The sequence below is a fragment of the Sarcophilus harrisii genome, chromosome 1 (assembly GCF_902635505.1).
Source record: "Sarcophilus harrisii chromosome 1, mSarHar1.11, whole genome shotgun sequence".
Taxonomy (NCBI): Eukaryota; Metazoa; Chordata; class Mammalia; order Dasyuromorphia; family Dasyuridae; genus Sarcophilus; species Sarcophilus harrisii.
The window spans coordinates 527,776,449-527,797,848 of NC_045426.1; the positions used below are offsets into that span (position 1 = coordinate 527,776,449).

The window sequence follows — 21,400 nt, forward strand, 5'->3', positions numbered from 1 at the left end:
GAATCGTTGAATTCTTATAAATGTGAGTCAATTCTCTATATATGTTAGAAATGAGTTCTTTTTCAGAACCCTTAAATGTAAAAATGTTTTCCTAATTTATTGCTTCCCTTCTAATCTTGTCTGTATTAGTTTTGTTTGTACAAAAACTTTTTTTTTATCAGAGACATTTTTATTAACAACCATTAGAAAGATAATCATGGTAGAGACCTTTAGTTCATTTTTCTAATGAGCCTATTGATCTGGTCTTCCTTGTTACCAGCATCTCCCCCTTTCACAAAATGTGTAGTCTTTTTCTTCATTCCACTTCATGGAGAAGACAATTTGAAGGTGGGTCCTTCAATATAGCCTGGTTAGCTCAGAGACCTATCTCTCTGCTTGGTTCCAAGAGCTCACTCCGAATGTCTCCAAATCCAAAGGTTTGTCCTTCTAACTCCAGCCAGCACCAAGGTAGAAGATGCAATGAAATCTCTCTTGCCTCGGAGATAGGGCTTGTAGGCTTCCTCCCAGAGTACTCCTCTCCGACTCCTGGGAATGTTCCCAAGTAACTCTCCAGCTTTAAGAGCTTCCTGTATATATATGATCTCTCAAAGGTTAACTCCTCCTTCTGGAGAGAGAGGGATTCTGGGTTATCTCCCAGAGTGCTCTCTGGCCCCAAGGGAAGTGTGAATTCGGATACCTCATACTAAACCTGAAATCTCCCAAATGTGTGAATTCCATTGAGTACTTAGATACTTATGAGCTCTCTAAAGGTGTGAACACAAGCATCGTTTCCATCAGTTGTACTTAGTACCTTGTTTCAAGTTCTGGCCCAAAATATCTCCTTCTAAGATCAAATCAATCCTATTGAACCATGCCAAATTAGATAATTATTGTCTCTATCAACTCCAATGGCTTAACAGTTTGTAAAGATTCCAACAGAAGGGCCACAGGAAGTTGTTAGCAACTTTGCCAACAGTGTAGATCTCATGAATCAAGTCTTCCTGAGATTTTGCAATAAGGACATTATCAGTCAAGGCAATTCTCTGTTTCTTGATCTTGCCATAACTACATTTGTAAATCAAGTCATTCACAGACTTCAGGTTTGGGTAACACCATGCAATGTATGGCTCCACAATCGTCAGCATGTTAATCAAAGCCTTGTTAAGCTTAATAAAAGTTCTATTAAAGATTTGACCAAGATGAAGAAGCTGCAAAACTTTTCGGACCTTTGGGCTAACACCATTGATACCTCTGATTCTGATTACAAACACTAACTTGGGTTCAGCAGGTACATAGTAGTTGCGAGTAGGCTTTGCGAGCCATTCTAGCCAGCCAGATTTCACTTCTACACATCTATCTGTACTCCTTATGATAGGCTTTGGATTTTTTTTGTAGATAACTTTTCTCTTTATTTTATGGACCTTTTTTATAGCCATCTTCTTCTTTAGGCATTTGGCCTTCAGTATTGCAAAAGCTTTTCACTTTTTCAGAAGGGATTCTGGAATAGATAATAACTTCTTTTCTTCTGCACCCACCATGATTTCAGCCAGAAAAAGAGTACAAAACCTTTTTGACTTAATATAATCAAAATTACCTATTTTGTGTTCAGCAATGAGTTCCAGTTCTTTGCTCACAAATTCCTTCCTTATCCACAGATCTGAGAGGTAAACTATTTTATGTTTTTCTAACTTTCTTATAATATCATTCTTTAAGTCTAATTTCAACCTTATCTTAATATATGGTATATGGTATATGATATGGATGTGGTCTTTGTCTAGTTTCTGTCATACTAGTTTCCAATTTTCCCAGCACTTTTTGGCAAATAGTGAGCTATTATCCCCAAAGCTGGAGTCTTTGGGTTTGTCAAAGATAGACTGCTATAGTTACTATTTTGTCCTGTGAACCTAACATAATCCACTGATAGACTACTCTATTTCTTAGCCAATACCAAATGGTTTTGATGACCACTTCTTTATAATATAATTTTTACTTTGGCACAGATACACCACCTTCACTGGCATTTTTTTTTTCATTAATTTCCTTGAAATTCTTGATCTTTTGTTTTCCAGATGAATTTTGTTGTTATTTTATCTAGGTCAGTAAAATAATTTCTTGGGAGTTTGAGTGGTATGGCACTAAATAAGTAGATTAATCTAAATAGTATTGTCATTTTTATTATATTCGCTGGGATTACCTATGAACACTTGATATTTTTCCAACTAATTAGATCTGACTTTGTGTAGAAAATGTTTTGTAGTTGTGTTCATACAGTTCCTGACTTTTCCTTGGGAGATAGATTCCCAAATATTTTATGCTGTTTGTGAGATGATTCTCTAGGGGTCTTTAAGAATACCATCTTATCTTCTGCAAAGAATGATAATTTGGTTTCCACATTACCTATTCCAATTCGTTTAATCTTTTTTTCTTCTCTTATTGCCAAAGCTAACATTTCTAATACAATATAGTAATGGTGATAGTGGGAAACCTTGTTTCACCCCGATCTTATTGGAAATGGTTCTACTTTGTCCCCATTACATACATATGATACTTGCTGATGGTTTTAAATAGATGCTACTGATCATTTTAAGGAAAAGTCCATTTATTCGTATGTTCTCTAGAATTTTTAATAGGAATAAGTGTTAGATTTTATCAAATGCTTTTCCTGTTTCTATTGAGATAATCATATGATTTTTGTTAGTTTGGTTACTGATATAGTCAATTATGCTAATAGTTTTCCTAATATTGAACCAGCCCTGCATTCCTGGTATAAATCCTACTTGGTCATGGTATATTATCCTGGGGATGACTTTTTGTTATCTCTTTGATAATATTTTATTCAAGATTTTTGCGTCCATATTCATTAGAGAAATTGGTCTATAATTTTCTTTCTCTGTTCTCACCCTACTTGATTTATATATCAGCACTATATCTGTGTCATAAAAGGAATTTTGTAGCAGTTCTTCTGTCCCTATTTTTTTCAAATAGTTTATATAGTATTGGATTGATTATTCTTTAAATGCTTGGTATAATTCACATGTAAATCCATCTGGCCCTGAAGATTTTTTTCTTAGGGGGTTGATTAGTAGCTTGTTCTATTTCTTATTCTAAAATGCAATTATTTAAACAATTTATTTCCTCTTTTGTTAACTTGGGCAATTTATATTTTTGTAGATATTCCTTCATTTCACTTAAATATTCATATTTATTGGCATAAAGTTGGGCAAAATAACTCAATTATTGCTCTTATTTCCTTTTCATTGGAGGAAAGTTCTCCCTTTTCATTTTTGAGACTAATAATTTGATTTTCTTCTTTCCTTTTTCTAATCAAGTTAAGATAAACTAAAGGGTTTATCTATTGTTTTTTCCATAAACCAACTATTAGTTTTATTAATTCTTACTTTCAGTTTTATTAAACTTCGCTTTTATTTTCACAATTTCAACTTGCTATTTAATTGAGGGTTTTTAATTTGTTTTTTTCTAGCTTTTTAAATTATAAGTCCAATTCATTGATCTTCTCTTTCTCTATTTTATGCAAACATCTAGAAATATAAAATTTCCTCTAATAATTGCTTTGGCTGCATCTCACAAATTTTGATATGTTATCTCATTGTTGTCATTCTTTTGAATGAAGTTATTGATTGTGTCTATGATTTCTTGTTTCATCCATTCATTCTTTAGTATTAGGTTATTTAGTTTCCAATTAATTTTTGCTCTATTTCCCCTGGTTTTTTTTTTTTTTTATTACATGTGTTTCTTATTGCATCATGATCTGGGGAAAATGCATTGACTATTTCTGCCTTTCTGCATTTGATTTTGAAGTTTTTATGTCCTAATACATGGTGAATTTTTCACTGAGAAAAAAAGTGTACTACTTTCTGTCTCCATTCATATCTATTTTATCTATCTTGTATATCTATCATATCTAACTAGTCTAAAATTCTGTTTCTTAATTTCTTTCTTATTTGTTTTGTGGTTAAATTTATCTAATTCTGAGAATTCCCCACTAGTTGAGATTCCCCACTAGTATAGTTTTGCTTTCTATTTCTTCTTCCAGCTCTCTCAATTTCTCCTCTAGGAATTTGGATGTTATAGCACTTGCTGCATATATATTGATATTGATATTGATATTACTTCATTATCTATGCTACATTTAAGTAGAATGTAGTTTCCTTCCTTATCTCTTTTAATTAGGTCTATTTTTGCTTTTGTTTGATCTGAAATCAGAATTGCTACCCATGCTTTTTTTTACTTCACCTGAAGCATAATAAATTCTGTTCTAGCCCTTTATGTTTACTCTGTATGTATCACTCTGAATTAAATGTATTTCTTGTATACAACATATTGTAGAATTCTGGCTTTTAATCCAGTCTGCTATGCATTTCCATTTTATGGGAGAGTTTATCCCATTCATCTTCACAGTTTAAATAACTAATTCTGTATTTCCTGTTATTTTATTTACCCCAATTTATGCTTTTCTCTTTCCTTTCCCCCTTCCCTCCTCTCCAGTATTTTGCTTCTCATCACCACCTCCTTCAAACACCCCTCACGGTTTACAGAACCTCCCCCTTTCTTATACCTTTCCCCTATTACTTCTGTTTTCTTTTCTATTAACCTTCCCTTTTTTTCCCCCTTTCTCCTCCTACTTCCCAATAAGGTGAGACAAGTTTCTCTGTGAAACCAAATGTCTGATATTCTCTCTTTGAGCCCAATCTGATGAGAGTAAATTCACACAAGATTCATCCCCCTCTTTGCCTCTGGGATGTAAGTTCTCTCATTTTACCTCCATTTTCCTTTTTTTCCAGTACAATACCCTTTCTACCTCTAGGTTTTTTTCATATTATCATAATAAAATCAAATTATACCTACACTCTCTAAATATACCCATAACAGAAATATAGTTCTCGAGTTCTTTGCTTTTTGCCTTTTTATCTATCTCTTGAGTTCTGTATTTGGAGATCAAATTTTTTGTTCAGCTCTGGTCTTTCCATCAGAAATAAATGAAATTAACCTTTATCATTTAATGTCTATCTTCATCCCTGAAAGATAATGCTTGATTTAGCTGTATCATTTATTCTTCACTGCCTTTGGAATTTCCTTTTGGAAATTCCTTTGCCTTTTGGAATATCAGATTCCAGGCTCTTCAGTTCTTTGAGGTGGAAGCTGCTAAGTCCTGGGTAATCCTGATTGTGGCTCCTCAAACTTGTTTCTTTCTGACTGCAATATTTTTTCCTTGGTCTAATAGTGATGATATTTAGCCACAATATACCTTGGAGTTTTCATTTTGGAATCTCTTTCAGGAGGGCATCAGTGAATTCTTTCAATGGCTATTTTATCTTCTGGTTCTAGAACATCAGAGCATTTTTCTTTGATGATTTCCTGAAAGATAATGTTTTCTTTTCATCATGGGTTTTTAGGAAGTCCAATAATCCTTAAATTATTTTCCTAGATCTATTTTCCAAGTCAGTTGTTTTTCCTAAGTGATATTTCATATTTTCTTTTATTTTTTCATTTTTTCTGGTTTGTCTTACTGATTCTTGAAGTCTTATTGAGTCATTCATTCCATTTGTTCAATTCTAATTTTGTGTATTATTTTCTTCAGTTACCTTTTTAGCTCCTTTTGTATTTGGCCAATTAAATGTTTTGTTCTTTGCATTTTTTCCATTTCACAAATTCTGTTTTTCTATGAATTGATATCTTTTTTATATCTATTTTGTAAGGAGTTATATGCTTTTCTCAATTCATCAAATCTAATTTTTTAAGGAATTTCCTTCAGATGATTTTTGTTTTTCCTTTTCCATACCCTCTTACAAAGATCTCATTCCTTTCCTCATTTTCCTTCTAATTCTCTTTTAAGTTCCTTTTTGAAATCTTCCAAGACAACCTTGTAAAATGGAAACCTGCTCAATCTCTCTTTGGGGCTTCATCTGGAGTTGATTTGCCCTTAAGAACCTTAGGGTTTGAAGTCTGCTCTCTCTCTCCATAAAAGTTGTCTATAATGAGAGTTCTTTTTGCTTTTTTGCTCCTTTTTAAGGATTGATATCTGCCTTTAAGGCAAACAAGTAATAGCCTATTTCATTTGTCCTGGGGCTGGTTTATCTGACTGACTTCCAAATAATTATGACCAGGTCCCAAGTTCCTTGGGGCTTACAATTTACCTTTTGATTTGATTTTGGGTTGTTTGCAGCAAATATGCTAAACCACCCACTTACAACCAGGACAAAAAAGCCTAAGAGCCTTACAGAAAATTCCCTGGTGCACTGCCCCCTTGCCCTGGGCTTCCTCTGCTGTGGTCTGGGTTCCACAGATTGACTCCCTGGCCAATTGAAACAGAACTGTTCTGAAGTTTTTCCAGAGTATCTTCTTTGGCAAATGTTGCACTCTAAATTTTTGTAGGTTCTGTCACTCCAAAACTAGTTCAGAAGCTTAATTTGGTGTTGGTTTTATTGAAGGGAGAGGAGGTCACAGAAAAACATGTCTGCTCTCCACAATCTTGGTGCCATCCCTGAAATTTTTCATTTGAAATATAGTTCGCCTAGAAAATAGATCCAGAAGAGATAATTTTTAAGATTATTGGTTTACCTAAAACCATGATGAAAATAAGAACCTAGACATCATCATTTAAGAAATTATCTAGGAAAATTGTCCTAGTATTCTAGAAAGGGAAAAATAGAAATTGAAAAAATCCACAGATCACCTTCTAAAAAAGATCCAAAGAGGAAAACTCCCAGGAACATTATAGGCAAATTCCAAAGCATTCAGGTTAAGGAGAAAACTATTGCAAGCTTTTATAAAGAAATAATTCAAATATAGTGGATCCATAGTCAGAATAACATAAGATTTAGCAGTTTCTGTTCTAAAGAATCAGGGAACTTGGAATATAATATTTCAGAAAATAATAGAGCTAGAGTTACAAACACTAATCATCTAGCAATCATATAGCAAAACTAATAATCCTTCAGGGATATTCAATTAAATAGAGGACTTTCAAGCATTTGTGATGAAAAGACTAGAACTGATTAAAAAATTGATTTTTATCCAGGACTGGGGAAAAGCATAAGGAGGTAACCAGGAAAGGGAAATCATAGGGGCTAAATAATGTTTACCTGTTTACATTCCTACATGGGTGGATTATATTGTAATTCATAAGAACTTTCTCATTATTGTGGCAACTAAAAGGAGCATATGTAGACAGAGAACATAGATGTGAGTTGAATATGAAAGGATAATACTAAAAATAAAAGGGGTGAGAGAGGAATGTACTGGGAGAAGAAGAAAGAGAGAAGAGGAATGAAATAAATTATCTGCCATAAAAGAAGCAAAAAAATAAATTTTTACAGTGAATGGAAAGAAGAGGAGTGGAAAGGAAGAATCTTACTCTCTTCTTAACTGGCTCAAAGAGGAAATAACATACACACTACATATGGGCATCGAAATCTATCTTATCCTGAAGAAAAATAGAAGGAGAAGGACATACAAAAAGGGAGGAGGTTAATAGAAGACAGAGCACATTAGGGAAAGGCTGGTCAGAAGAAAAATTCTTTTGAAGAGAGACAGCATAAAAGAAAAGAGAGAATTGAATAAACAGGGTGGAGATGCAGTTAATAATAATTGTGAAAATAATTTTAAAGTAAGTTTTTCTGATGAAGGCTTTATTTGTCAAATTTATAAAAAATAAGAGTCAAATTGCTTGGCAGTTTTCCCAGCAATTTTTGTAAAGTAGTGATTTCCTGTTGCAAAATCTTGGATCTTTGGGTTTGTCAAATAGATTGTTATGGTTATTTATTGTACAACTAATCTACTTTACTGATTCACCACTCTGTTTCTTAGACAGTACTAAATTGTCATGATGATTGCTGCTTTGTGTAGTTGAGATCTGGTAGTACTAAACCACTTTTATTAATATTTTCTTTTCACTAATTACTTTGGTATCCTTGATCTTTTCATTTTCAAAATGAAGGTTGCTGTTTTTTTCTATTGCTATAAAATAATATTTGGTAATTTGATAAGTGGGCAGTAGGTGGTCTACTAGATAGAGCGTTGGGCCTAGAGTCAAAAAATTTCTGAGATTAAATATGTTGTTCAGTTTCCTTATTTGTAAAATGGGCTAGAAAAGGAAATGGAAAACCATTCCAATCTATTGGCCAAGAAAACCCCAAATGGAGTTACAAAATGTCAGACAAGGCTATTGACTGAACAATAATCTTATTGGTATGGCACTGAATAAATTAATTTTGATAGAATTGTTATTTTTATTATATTGGTTTGTTCAATCCAGTAACAATATTTTTTCTAATTGTTTAGATTTGATTTCAATTGTGTGAAAAATTTTGTGCAATTGGGATGAAAATATAAATACTGTTTCATCTTGGCAGGTATTTTATAGTGTCAGCAACTATTTTCAATGGAATTTCTTTCTCTTTCTGCTGGACTTTTTTTTTTTTTGATAATGCATAGAAATGTTGATAACTTATGGGGGTTTATTTTACATCATACAACCCTGCTAAATGTTTCAACTATTATTTTAGCTGATTCCCTAAGATTCTCTCTCTCTATATATATATATATACCTTCATATCATTTATAAAGAGTGTTAATTCAGTTTCTTTGTTGGTTATTTAAATTATTATGGTAGTTAGAAGGAGTATATATAGTCAAAGGTCAAGATATGAGATAAATATGAAGGGATATTTGTGTCATCATCCTCCATGAAGGAATGTAAACTAATAAACTCTGTTAAGTCCCTTATGATATCACTTTCCTGATTACTTTCTTATTGTTTCTGTATTTGAAAACCAAATTTTTCATTAAGCTCTGGTCTTTTCAGCATGAATGCTTTAAAATCCCTTATTTCAATGATTAACTACCTTTTTCTCTGAAGGATTATACTCAACTTTGCTGGACAGGTGATTCATGGTTGTAATCCTAGCTCCATTGCTCTCTGCAATATTATATTCTAAGCCCCTCCAGTTTTTTGTTTTTTGTTTTTAATGTAGAAGCTACTAAATCTTCTGTTATTCTGACTATGACTCTATTATACTTGAATTATTTCTTTTTAGATGCTAGCAATATATTCTCTTTTACATGAAAGTTTCAGAATCTGGCTATAATATTCCTGGGAGTTTTCATTTTGGGATCATTTTCACAAGATGATCAGTGGATTCTTTCAACTTCTATTTTACCATCTGGTTCTAGAACATCAGAATAATTGATAATTTCTTGAAAATATGTTCAGGCTCTTTTTTTTATCACAACTTTTAGATAGGCCAGTGATTTTAAATTATCTCTCCTGGATCTTTTTTTTCCAGATCAGTTGTTTCTCCAATTAGATATTTCACATTTTTTCTATTTTTTAAAAATTTTTTTTGGTTTTTCTTTTTTGCATCTTGATTTCTCATAAAGTCATTAGCTTCCATTTATTTAATTCAATTTGTAATGGAATTATTTTTTTCAGTGAGATTTTGTTCCTCCTTTCCAAATTGGGCAATTTTGTTTTTTAAGGCATTGTATTCCTCATTAGCATTTTTGTATTTCTTTTTTCACCATTCTCAATTCTTTTTCCTAATTTTTCCTCTGCTTTTTACTTGATTTTTGAAAACTCTCTTGAACTCTTCCATGGCCTGAGCCTAATTCTTATTTCTCTTCAAGGCTTTGGATGTTTGACTTCATTATCATCTTCTGAATCACCAGAGGTGCTGAAGGTTTCTAGACTTCTTGACCCGAAAGACATCAGGGAGTATTTGGAAGGTCAGCAGAGAGGGTCTGTGTGTTCCCAAGACAGGTTCCTTGCCAGTGCAGTCACTGGACTCAATTTGGGCCCAGTGTCTGCAAAGCAGGACTTTGTTGCTTTAGCACACTTGTTCTTACTTAACAGCTATAGTGGGATGGGGACACTCCTAACAATTCCAGGGTAGAAAACAGTGCTTATGGTCAGGTTTCTAAAAGGATCTCTGAAAACAGCTGCACATAACCTCTGAAGCCAGGGACAGTGCACCCTCCACCCTGGAAACAGAGTCTACTTTAACGAAAAGAAAAATGAGCAGACAACAAAGGACAATTTCTGACCATTGAAAGTTATCTGGTGATTCAGAATCCTGACTTTTAATGCTGGTGTCCAGAGCCAAGGCTAGAGGCAGGACTGCATTAGTGGTTACAACAGAATTGCACACCAGACTCCCACTCTTGTGTCATTGTCCTTTTTTGCTGACCTTCTAAGTCTAATTTGCCTAGAAAATGTTCTACTCCATTTTGGGAAGTGTTCTGATGTTTTAAAATTTGTTTAGAATCATTATTTAAAGGAATTTGGAGCAATTTGGGGGAGAGATTAGGCAAATCCCTGCTTTTACTCCACCATCTTGGCTCCACCCCCTTGTCATCCTCTTTCATGAAATTATTAATTGTGGATATGATTTGTTCTTTGACCCCTTTATTATTTAGTTTCCAATTATTTTTAGTCTGTTTCCACGGTCCTTTGTTGAATATAATTTTATTGTATTATGGTCTGGAAAGGATGCATTTAATAGTTCTGCTTTTCTGTTTTTTTTTTTGTGAGATTTTTTTTTGTCAGAATGTATAATGAATCTTTGAAAAAGTGCTACATAAAAGTGAGAAGTTATAGAAGTTATACTACTTTCCATTCCCTTTCAATTTTCTCCAGAAATCTAATCATATTTAACTTATCTAAAAATTATATTAATATCCTTATCTTTTTCATTATTTGTTTGTTGTAGATTTATCTAGTTTGAGAAGGGAAAGTTGGTGTCCAACCCTCAAATAGTTTTATTATTTCCTCTTGTTACTCATTTAACTTTTATTTTAATAACCCGAATGCTATGCCATTTGTTTAATATTGATATTATTTCATTGTCTATGGTGCTTTTTAGCCAAATGTAGTTTTTTGTTTATCTCTTTTAATTAAATCTAATTTTTATTTTTCTGGGTTTGAGACATTGATGGTTATCTCTGCTTTTTTTTTTTAAAGTTCAGCTTGAACATAATAAATTTTGCTCTATCCCCTCATGTTTACTCTATGTGTGTCCCTGTGTTACAACTGTGCTGCTTGTAAACAACATATTTCTGGATTCTAATTTTTAATCCATTCTGCTATCCACTTCTGTTTTATGGGTGATCACAATTATGATTATTAATTCTGAATTTCCAATCACACTATTTTTCCCTATTTAACTTATTTTCTGAGTTTGTACTCTTTCCTCCTTAAAATTGTACTTTGTTTTCCATCACTACCTACCTGCCTTAATCTGCCTTCACTTCTATCAACCCCTCTCCTTTTCTTTTATTCCCTTGACCTCTTGCTTCCCTTTAGGGTAACATAGATTTACAAACTGAATACCAAACTGAATGTGCATCTTATTTCCTTTTTTCCCCAATTCTGGTAAGAGTAAGGTTAAAGCATTGATTACCATTATCCCTTTTTCTTCTCTATTATAAAAGCTCTTCCCTTCACACTTCTTTTATGTGAAATAAGTTACCCCATTCTTCCTCTTCTTTTCTCCTTTTCCTAGTGTGTGCATTTTTTCTCACCACTTAATTTTATTTTTAAAAATCATTTCATCCTACTCAATTCACACACTTGCCCTCACTATATACATAATTCTTCTGTTTTCCCTAATAATAATAATGTTTCCCTCCTAAAACTGGAAACACTTTTTAAATTTTTTCTTTATTTTATTTAAAAAACAATAAGAAAAAAAAAAGAAACAGAAAAGGAATACCAAAACAAAATAAAACAAAACAAAAAGAGAACATTGTCGTGTATTCAGCAGAACATCAAAGAGGATTCAAAATGTATAATAGCAAATTTCCAGTTCAAGAGAATACACACACACACACACACACACACACACAGGAAATTATATTCATAAATATCCATCTTTTCTTTACTTCCTTGTAAATTGTTACTTTGTTCTTTGCTGTGAATTTTTTTATATTACCCCCTTTCCCCTTTCATCTACGCCACCATCCTCAAGCAAGCTGTAGTTAAGAAAAAATATATTTATGTATACTTATGTGGATATATACATACATATACATACACACACATCCTGCCCTCCCCCTCTCCCCCAATACACAATCCATATTTTTCCTATCCCTGCTGATTCTTTGCTTTAATTCTGCTCCTTAACTTGCCTTACTATTACTTAATCTCCCCCATCCATGAATTCCTCTTTTGTCTTCTTCCCTCATCCTATGCTTCCCCATGTACCTATGCCTCCCCCTTATTTCTTTACAGATTTATATTTCATTATCTATATAATAACATTGCCTATTTAACCCATTCCTGATGTGAGCAGTTTTCTTTCTTCCCTCCACTAATGTTTTTGTGTCTATTCTTCTTTTGCACATCATTTGTATAAATTAATTAATATTTTTACCTTAACTCTGCTCCAGTCTTTTGTTTTTTAGCTACTCTATTATTGATATCAATCTTAAACATGCAGTATACATTTCCCATATTAAAAAAGGCAATTTGCCCATATTGAGTTCCTTGAAACTGATCTTTGATATTGACTTTTAAATGATAAATTTTCTTTTAAGTTGGAGTTTGGTTAATAGGAAGTCCTGAAAAGCTGCAAATTCATTGAATTTTCTTTTTTTTTTCAATGTTATAAATAATTTTGCTGGCTGTGATATGTGACTGCTGCTAAGTCCTGTACAATTCTAACTGTAATTCCATTGTATTTGATTTTTTTTTCTTGTTTCTTGCAGAATTTTCTCTTTGATCTGTGGGTTTCAAAATTTAGCAGTAATATTGCTATGTGTTTTCCACAAAAGATCTCAATGAGGTGGTTGATTGGTAGATTTTTTTTTATTTCTGCTTTCCCCCATGTTCTATAACTCTCAGACAATTTTTCTGGGATTATTTCTTGCATCATTGTATCAAAATTCCTTTTTTGGTCACAATGTTCAGGCAGTCCAATTATTCTTATATTTTTTTTTCTTCTTGATCTGTTCTCCAGATCTGTTTTTTCTTATAAGATGTTTTAAATTATGTTCTACTTTTTCATACTTTTAAATTTTTTTTAAATTAAAGCTTTTTATTTACACAGCATATGCATGGGTAATTTTTCCAAAATTGACCCTTGTTACATAACCTATTGTTCCATATTTTCCCTTCCTTCCTCCTATCCTCTCCCCTAGCTGGCAGATAGTCCAATGCATGTTAAATATGTTGAAAAACTTGTTAGATCCAATATATGTACACATATTTATACAGTTATCTTGTTGCACAAGAAAAATCAGGTCAAGAATGAAGAAAAAGAAAAACTGAGAAAGAAAACAGAATGCAAGCAAATAAAAAAAGAGTGAGAAAACTATGTTGTGTTTCACACTCTGTTCCCATGGTTCTCTCTTTGGGTATAGATGGCTCTCTTCATCACAGCCCAAGTAGAATTGGTTTGAATTGTCTCAATGTTCAAGAGAGTCACATCCATCAGGACTGATCGTCATATAGTCTTGTTGTTGCCATGTTGCAGAACCAGATTTCCTGGTTCTGCTCATTTTACTTAGCATTAGCATCAGTTCATGTAGATCTCTCCAAGCCTCTCTGAAATCATCCTGATGGTCATTCCTTACAGAACAATAGTATTGCATAGCATTCATATACCATAATTTATTCAGTCATTCTCCAATTGATGGGTATCCACTCAGTTTCCAGTTTATTGCCACTACAAAGAGGACCGCCACAAACATTTTTATATATGTGGGTCCCTTTCCCTCCTTTAGGATCTCTTTGGGATATAATCCCAATAGAAACACTGCTGGATCAAAGGGTATATATAGTTCGATAACTATCTGAGCTTAGTTCCAATTGCTCTCCAGAATGTTTGGATCTGTTCACAGCTCCACCACCAACCAAGTCCCAGTTTTCCCACATCACCTCCAACATTCGTCATTATCTTTTCCTGTCATCTTAGCCAATCTGAGAAGTGTGTAGTGGTATCTCAGAGTTGTCTTAATTTGCATTTCTCTGATCAATAGTGATTTGGAGTATCTTTTTGTAATGTTCTCTGTTGAGGTTTTCTTGGGGTCTCTGGGAGCAGCCTTCATTTCAGTTCAGTAATCACCACAAGTACAGCTAGGTGTTAAAGTCCAAATCCTTTATCATCTCCTTCAAAGTCTTGTCTCCTTTCCTGGGGCCTGGTTAGCTTTCTTAGATGCCTATCTTTCTCCTTGGTTCTGTGATCCTGAGCTTCTGCAGCCTCCTCCGCCTCCGAATCTCTTCTGAATTCAAAAGGTTGTGTTCCAGCCTCCAGATACCACTTAAGGTGGATAATGAAATGAATCTTTTTCTAGTGCGCTTGACTTTTCTGGCCCTGAGAGCTTCTTGCTTATATGCTCTACAGTGAATATAAATTAATCATTATATCACTAGGAAACCATTATTTGTTGTAGGATTAAATCAATGCTAAACTAGATTTAACCATTGTCTCCTCAATTCCACTTAGTACTTTGTTTTAAATTCTGGCCCATAATACCTTTTCATTTGGCTACAAATAGTTTCAATTTTTTCATCTGAAAATTGTCTGTTCATATACTTTGACCATTTGTCAATTGGAGAATGGCTTGAATGATTATAAATTTGAGTCAATTCTCTATATATTTTAGAAATGAAGCCTTTATCAGATCCTTTGGATATAAAAATATTTTCCCAGTTTATTGCTTTCCTTCTAATCTTGTCTGCATTAGTTTTGTTTGTACAAAAACTTTTTGACTTCGTATAATCAAAATTATCTATTTTATGATCAATAATGATCTTTAGTTTTGTTTTGTTTTGTTTTGTTTTTTTGGTCACAAATTCCTTCCTTCTCCACAAATCTGAGAGATAAACTATTCTATGTTCCTCTAATTTGTTTATAGTATCATTCTTTATGTCTAGATCATAAACCCATTTCAACTATATTTTAGTACAGGGTGTTAGGTGTGGGTCTATGTGGGTCTGTGCTTACTTTCTGTCATACTAGTTTCCAATTTTCCCAGCAGTTTTTGTTTATTAGTGAATTCTTATCCCAAAAGGTGGGGCTTTTGGGTTTGTCAAATACTAGATTGTCTTTGGCTATTTTGTTCTGTGAACCTAACCTATTCCAATGATCAATTTCTCTATTTCTTAGCCAGTACCAAATGGTTTTGATGACTGATGCTTTATAATATAGTTTTAGATCTGGTACAGCTAGACCGCTTTAATTTTCATTAATTCCTTTGAAATTCTTGACCTTTTATTCCTCCAGATGAATTTTGTTGTTATTTTTTCTAGTTCAGTAAAATAGTTTCTTGGGAGTTTGATTGGTATAGCACTAAAGAAATAGATTTGTTTGGGGAGTATTGTGATCTTTATTATATTTGCTCAACCTATCCAAGAACACTTGGTCTTTTTCCAGTTACTTAAATCTAATTTTATTTGTATAGAACATGTTTTGTAGTTTTGCTTATATACCTCCTGACTTTCCCTTGGCAGATAAATTCTAAAATATTTTATATTATCAACAATATTATATACACACACACACACACACACACACACACACACACACATATATATATATATATATATATATATATATATATATATATATATAATATCCCTTTATCCCTTTATTTTAAATGGAATTTCTCTGTGTATCTTTTGCTATTGGATTTTGTTAGTGATGTATAAGAATGCTGATGATTTATGTGGATTTATTTTGATCCTGCAACTTTGCTAAACTTGTGCATTGTTTCTGAGAGCTTTTTAGTAGATTCTCTGGGGTTCTCTAAGTATACCATCATATCATCTGCAAAGAGTGATAATTTAGTTTCCTCAATATCTTCTTTTTTTAAAAATTTATTTAATAGCCTTTTATTTACAGGTTATATGCATGGATAACTTTACAGCGTTAACAATTGAAACCTCTTGTTCAATTTTCACCTCTAACCCCCACCCTCCTAGATGGCAGGATGACCAATAGATGTTAAATACATTAAAATATAAATTAGATACACAATAAGTATACATGACCAAAACATTATTTTGCTGTATAAAAAGAATCAGACTCTTGTCTGATTGTACAATTGTACAATTGTACAATAGAAATATTGTACAATTAGCTTGTGAAGGAAATCAAAAATGCAGGTGGGCATAAATATAGGGATTGAATTCAATGTAATGGTTTAGTCATCTCCCAAAGTTCTTTCTCTGGGCGTAGTTAGTTCAGTTCTTACTGCTCCATTGGAAAATTTGGTTGATCTCGTTTGAGGATGGCCAGGTCCATCAGAACTGGTCATCATATAGTTTGTTGTTGAAGTATATAATGATCTCCTGGTCCTGCTCATTTCCTCAGCATCAGTTCATTAAGTCTCTCAGGCCTTACTGAAATCATCCTGTTGGTCATTTCTTACAAAAAATATTCCATAATTTATATACCACAATTTATTCAGCCATTCTCCAACTGATGGACATCCATTAACTTTCAGTTTCAGCCACTACAAAGGGCTGCACAAACATTCGTGCACATATAGGTCCCTTTCCCTTCTTTATAATCTCTTTGGGATATAAGGCCAGTAGTAACACTGCTGGATCAAAGTATGCAAGTTTGATAACTTTTTGAACATAGTTCAAACTACTCTCCAAAATGGTTGGATTGGTTACAATCCACCAACAATGCATCAATGTCCCAGTTTTCCCACATCCCCTCCAACAATCATCATTATTTTTCCTGTCATCTTAGCCAATCTGACAGGTGTGTAGTGGTATCTTAGAGTTGTCTTAATTTGCATTTCTCTAATTCCTTTAATCTCTGATTCATCTTTTATTGCTAGAATTTCTAATACAATATTGAATAGCAATGGTGATCGTGGCCAACCATGTTTCATCCTGATCTTATTAAGAATGATTCTCATTGATCCCCATTACATGTCATGTATGCTGATGGTTTTAAATAGATGCTACTATTTTAAAGAAAAGTACATTTATTCCTATAATCTCTAGTGTTTTTAAAAGGAATGGGTGTTGTATTTTATTAAATGCTTTTTCTGCATCTATTGAGATGATCATATGGTTTTTGTTAATTTGGTTATTGATATAGTCAAATATGCTAATAGTTTTCCTAATATTGTACCAGCCCTGCATTCCTGGTACAAATCCTACTTGGTCATGGTGCATTATCCTGGGCATGATTATCTGTCATCTCTTTGCTTATATTTTATTTAAGACTTTTGCATCAATATTCATTAAGAAGATTGGTCCAAAATTTTCTTTCTCTGTTTTTGTCCTACCTAGTTTAAGTATCAGTATCATGTCTGTGTCATAAAAGTCTTTTGATAGGAGTCCTTAATTCCCTATCTTTTCAAATAATTTATATAGTATTGGAGTTAATTGTAATTTAAATGTTTGGTAGAATTCACATGTAAATCCATCTGATCCTGGGGATTTTTTCTTAGGGAGTTGATTAATAGCTTGTTCTATTTCTTTTTCCAAAACAGGACTATTTAAAGTAATTTATTTCCTCTTCTGTTAATCTGGGCAATCTATATTTTTGTAGATATTCCTACATTTCACTTAGGTTGTCAAATTTATTGGCATAAAGTTGGGCAAAGTAACTCCTGATAATTGCTCTAGTTTCCTCTTCATTGGTGGATAGTTCTCCCTTTTCATTTTTGAGACTAACAATTTGATTTTCTTTCCTTTTTCTAGTCAAATTAACTAAAGGTTCGTCTATTTTGTTGTTGTTGTTGTTTTTCATAAAACTAACTCTTAGTTTTATTTATTAATTAAATAGGTTTTTTTTAGTTTCAATTTTATTGATTTCTTCTCTTATTTTTAGAATTTCAAGTTTGTTATTGGATTGGGAGGTTTTAATTTGTTTTTTTCCTAGCTTTTTAGTTGAAAACCAAATTTATTGACTTTCTCTTTCTCTATTTTATGCAAGTAAGTATTTAGAGATATAAAATTTCCCCTTATTACCACTTTGGCTGCATACCACAGATTTTGGTATGTTGTCTCATTATTGTCATTCTCTTGGATGAAATTACTGATTGTGTCTGTGATTTGCTGTTTCACCCATTCATTCTTTAGGATGAGATTATTTAGTTTCCAATCGCTTTTTGGTCTATTTTCCCCTGGCCCTTTGTTCAATGTAAGGTGACTACACCTTTACTGCACTTGAACCCACAATAGATTCTGCTCCAGACTTTTACCTTTACTCTGTATGTATCACTCTGCTTTAAATTTGTTTCTTGTAAACAACATATTATAGGATTCTGTCTTTTAATTCAGTCTGCTATCCACTTATGTCTTATGGAAGAGTTTACCCTATGCACTTTTACAGGTAAAACTACTTATTCTGTATTTAATGCCATCTTATTAACCCCAAATCATACTTTTTTCTTTTCCCTCCTCTCCAGTATTTTACTTATGATCACTATTTGCCTCAAGCAGTCCTCCCCCTTTAGAGACCCTCCCCTTTTCTTATACTTTTTCCCTACTATTTCTCTTTTCTGTTCTATTTAGTCTACTTCTTCCCTTTTCCCTTTCCCCTGCCACTTTTCTATAAGATGAGAAATGTTTCTCAGTGAAACCAAATATATATAATATTCTTTCTTTGAGTCAATTCTGATGAGAATAAGATTTACACAATATTCATCATCCTCCCTTCTTTCTCCCAATTATAATATTTTTTTTGTCTCTTCCTGAGATGCAATTTGCCTCATTTTACCTGCACTTTCCCCTTTTTTTCTGTTACAATCCCCTTTCTATTTCTGGTTTCTTTTTTATATTATAATAGTAAAATCAGATTACACATGTACTCTCAATATACCCATAACAGAAATACATTTCTCAAGAGTTCGTTTTACCTTTTTTTATGCTTCTCTTGAGTTATATATTTGGAGTCAAACTTTTTGTTTAGCTCTGGTCTTTTCATCAAAAATAAATGGAATTCAAAAGTTTCATTGAATGTCCATCTTCTTTCCTGAAACAAAATGCTCAGTTTAGCACAGTAATTTATTCTTGGCTACATTCCAAGTTCCTTCACTTTTCAGAATATCAGATTCCAGGCTCTTTGACCCTTTAAAGTGGAAGCTATTAGGTCCTGAGTAATCCTTACTGTGGCTTCTTGATATTTGTATTGTTTCTTTCTGGCTGCTTGTAATATTTTTTTCCTTGGTCCAATAGTTCTCAAATTTAGCCATGATATTCTTTGGGGTTTTAATTTTGGGGGCTTTTTTCAGGAGGTTTTTGATGAATTCTTTCAATGGTCATTTTACCTTCTGATTCTATGAAATTCAGGCAGTTCCCCTTTATTATTTCCTGAAAGATAGTGTCTAGGCTCTTTTTTTCATCATGTATTTCAGGGAGTCCAACAATCCTTAGATTGTCTTTTCTAGATCTATTTTCCAAAACAATTGTTTTCCCAATTAGGTATTTTACATTTTTTTCTATTTCTTTCATTTTTTATTGGTTTTGCTTGACTGATTCTTGTTTTCTCATTGAGTCATTCATTTCCATTTATTCAATTCTGATTTTTAGTTAATTATTTTCTTCATTTGTTTTTTTACTTCTTTTTGTATTTATCCAATTTTAAATTTAAATTTTTAATTTTTTTCCATTTCACAAATTCGGTTTTTTAAGGAGTTATTTTATTTTTCCTTTTAAGAAGTTGTATTTTTCTGCTTCACAAATTCTGCCTTTCTGAGAGTTGCTTTCCTTTTATTTTTTTCTCCTTTCTTTTTTATTATTTTTTTTTATTTTGGGCCCTTAGGGTGTTTTATAAATTTAATTCAATTTTTCCCCTCTTCCCTAATTTAAACAGTCCCTATTTTTAAATATTCAGTTTTATATTATTTCAGGGAACCAAACATTCTGTTGCCAGGGAAATTTTAAAAAAAAACGGGCCAAAAATTTAAACAATTTCATTTCTTTCCCATATTTTTCTTTGGATGACTGTTCTGTCCATCATTTTTCAATTTTTAAAAAATTAGTCTCTTTGTAAAAAATTTTATAAATCATTTCCTTTACAAATTGTTTTGGATATTATTCCCTGTTTGTTTTTCACAAATCGTTCTGAAGTCTTTCCCAACCTCTTTTAAATTATTTTTTTTTTTTACAAACAATTTAAACATTATTTCTAATTTCCAACCTTCTCCAAGTGGGCATCATTATTTTTTCAGTTTCTAGAAAAAAGGGCGACAAAATTTTGGCAAAATTTTTTTCAAAGTATCCCAGGAAAAAACCCAAGACATTCTAATTAAAGGGTACCGGTTGTCTTTTGGGGCCCATAATTAGATTGTCTCAAAAGGTTTTCGTTTAAAATCCCCAACAAGCATCGTGTTAGTTTTATCCCCTTTCTTTTTTTCCTTCATCTTAGAATCCCAAGGGTTTGTATATCTCGGTTTCTTAATTTTTCCTATCAATATGATTTCACCTTTCAATGAGGCTAATATTTCATTTTAATCTAAAAAGTCTTTTTCAATCCCCTTTATCCTGGAGGATGGCTTGAATTTTTTATAAATAGGCAATTCTTTTTTTAAATGGGCCTTTATCGAACCAACTGTAAAGTTTTCCCAGTTTTTCTTCCCTTCTAATCCTGTTTGCATTAGTTTTGTGTACAAAGTTTTTAATTGATTTCTTTTCTATTTTGGATTTAAAATGGTCTTGTTCACTTTGATCAAAATTTCTTACCTCCACAACTAAAGGATAAATATCCATTTTCAATTTGTTTATAACTCTTTTCTAATTTTTCATTTTTGTCCCTAAATCTGGCCCATTTTAGTTTTCTTGGTACAAAATTTTAATTAGGTTCCATCCCTAATTTTACCAATAATTTCGTTATCCCATTTTGTCAAAAATTTTCTTTCCCAAAGTTGGATCTTTTTTTTCAAAATAATTCTTTATATTGGCATTCTTTTTAAAACATGCCATTTGATCTTAAATCTGTTCTTAGCCAATCCAAATTTTTTACTTCTAAATTAGTTTCCTCAGTTTTGTAAAACCTTCATTTGATTTTTTTTTAATTAATTCCCTAGGATTCTTTGCCTTTTTATTTTTTCCATTAATTTTTTTTATTTTTTTAGTATTTAAAATGTTTTTTGGAATCTGTTTATAATTAAATAAATAGTTGTTTGGGATATTTATTTTATTATTTTTCTCAACCTATCCAAAGGTTTTATTTTTCAATTTATTTAAGTCTTTATTTGGTTTTTTTTTTAATTTTGCTCATATATTTCTACTTTTCCGGTAATAATTCCCCAAATATTTTTGTGGAAGTTATTTTGGATGATTTCTTTTTATTTTGCTGTTGGTTTTTTTGTTGAGAAAAAATGTTAGGATTTATGGGGTTTTTTGTATCCTGCAACTTTGCTAGGTTTAGATTTTTTATCTTTTTAGTAGAATCTCTGGGGTTCTCTAGGTATACCATCATATCATTGCAAGGTG

At 32.3% G+C, this 21,400-nt stretch overlaps 1 pseudogene; it reads right to left on the minus strand.

The window, feature by feature from the left end:
* Positions 1 to 209: 209 nt before the first annotated feature.
* On the minus strand, positions 210 to 1,529 carry LOC100924015 (annotated as a pseudogene).
* Between the last annotated feature and the right edge of the window lie 19,871 nt (positions 1,530 to 21,400).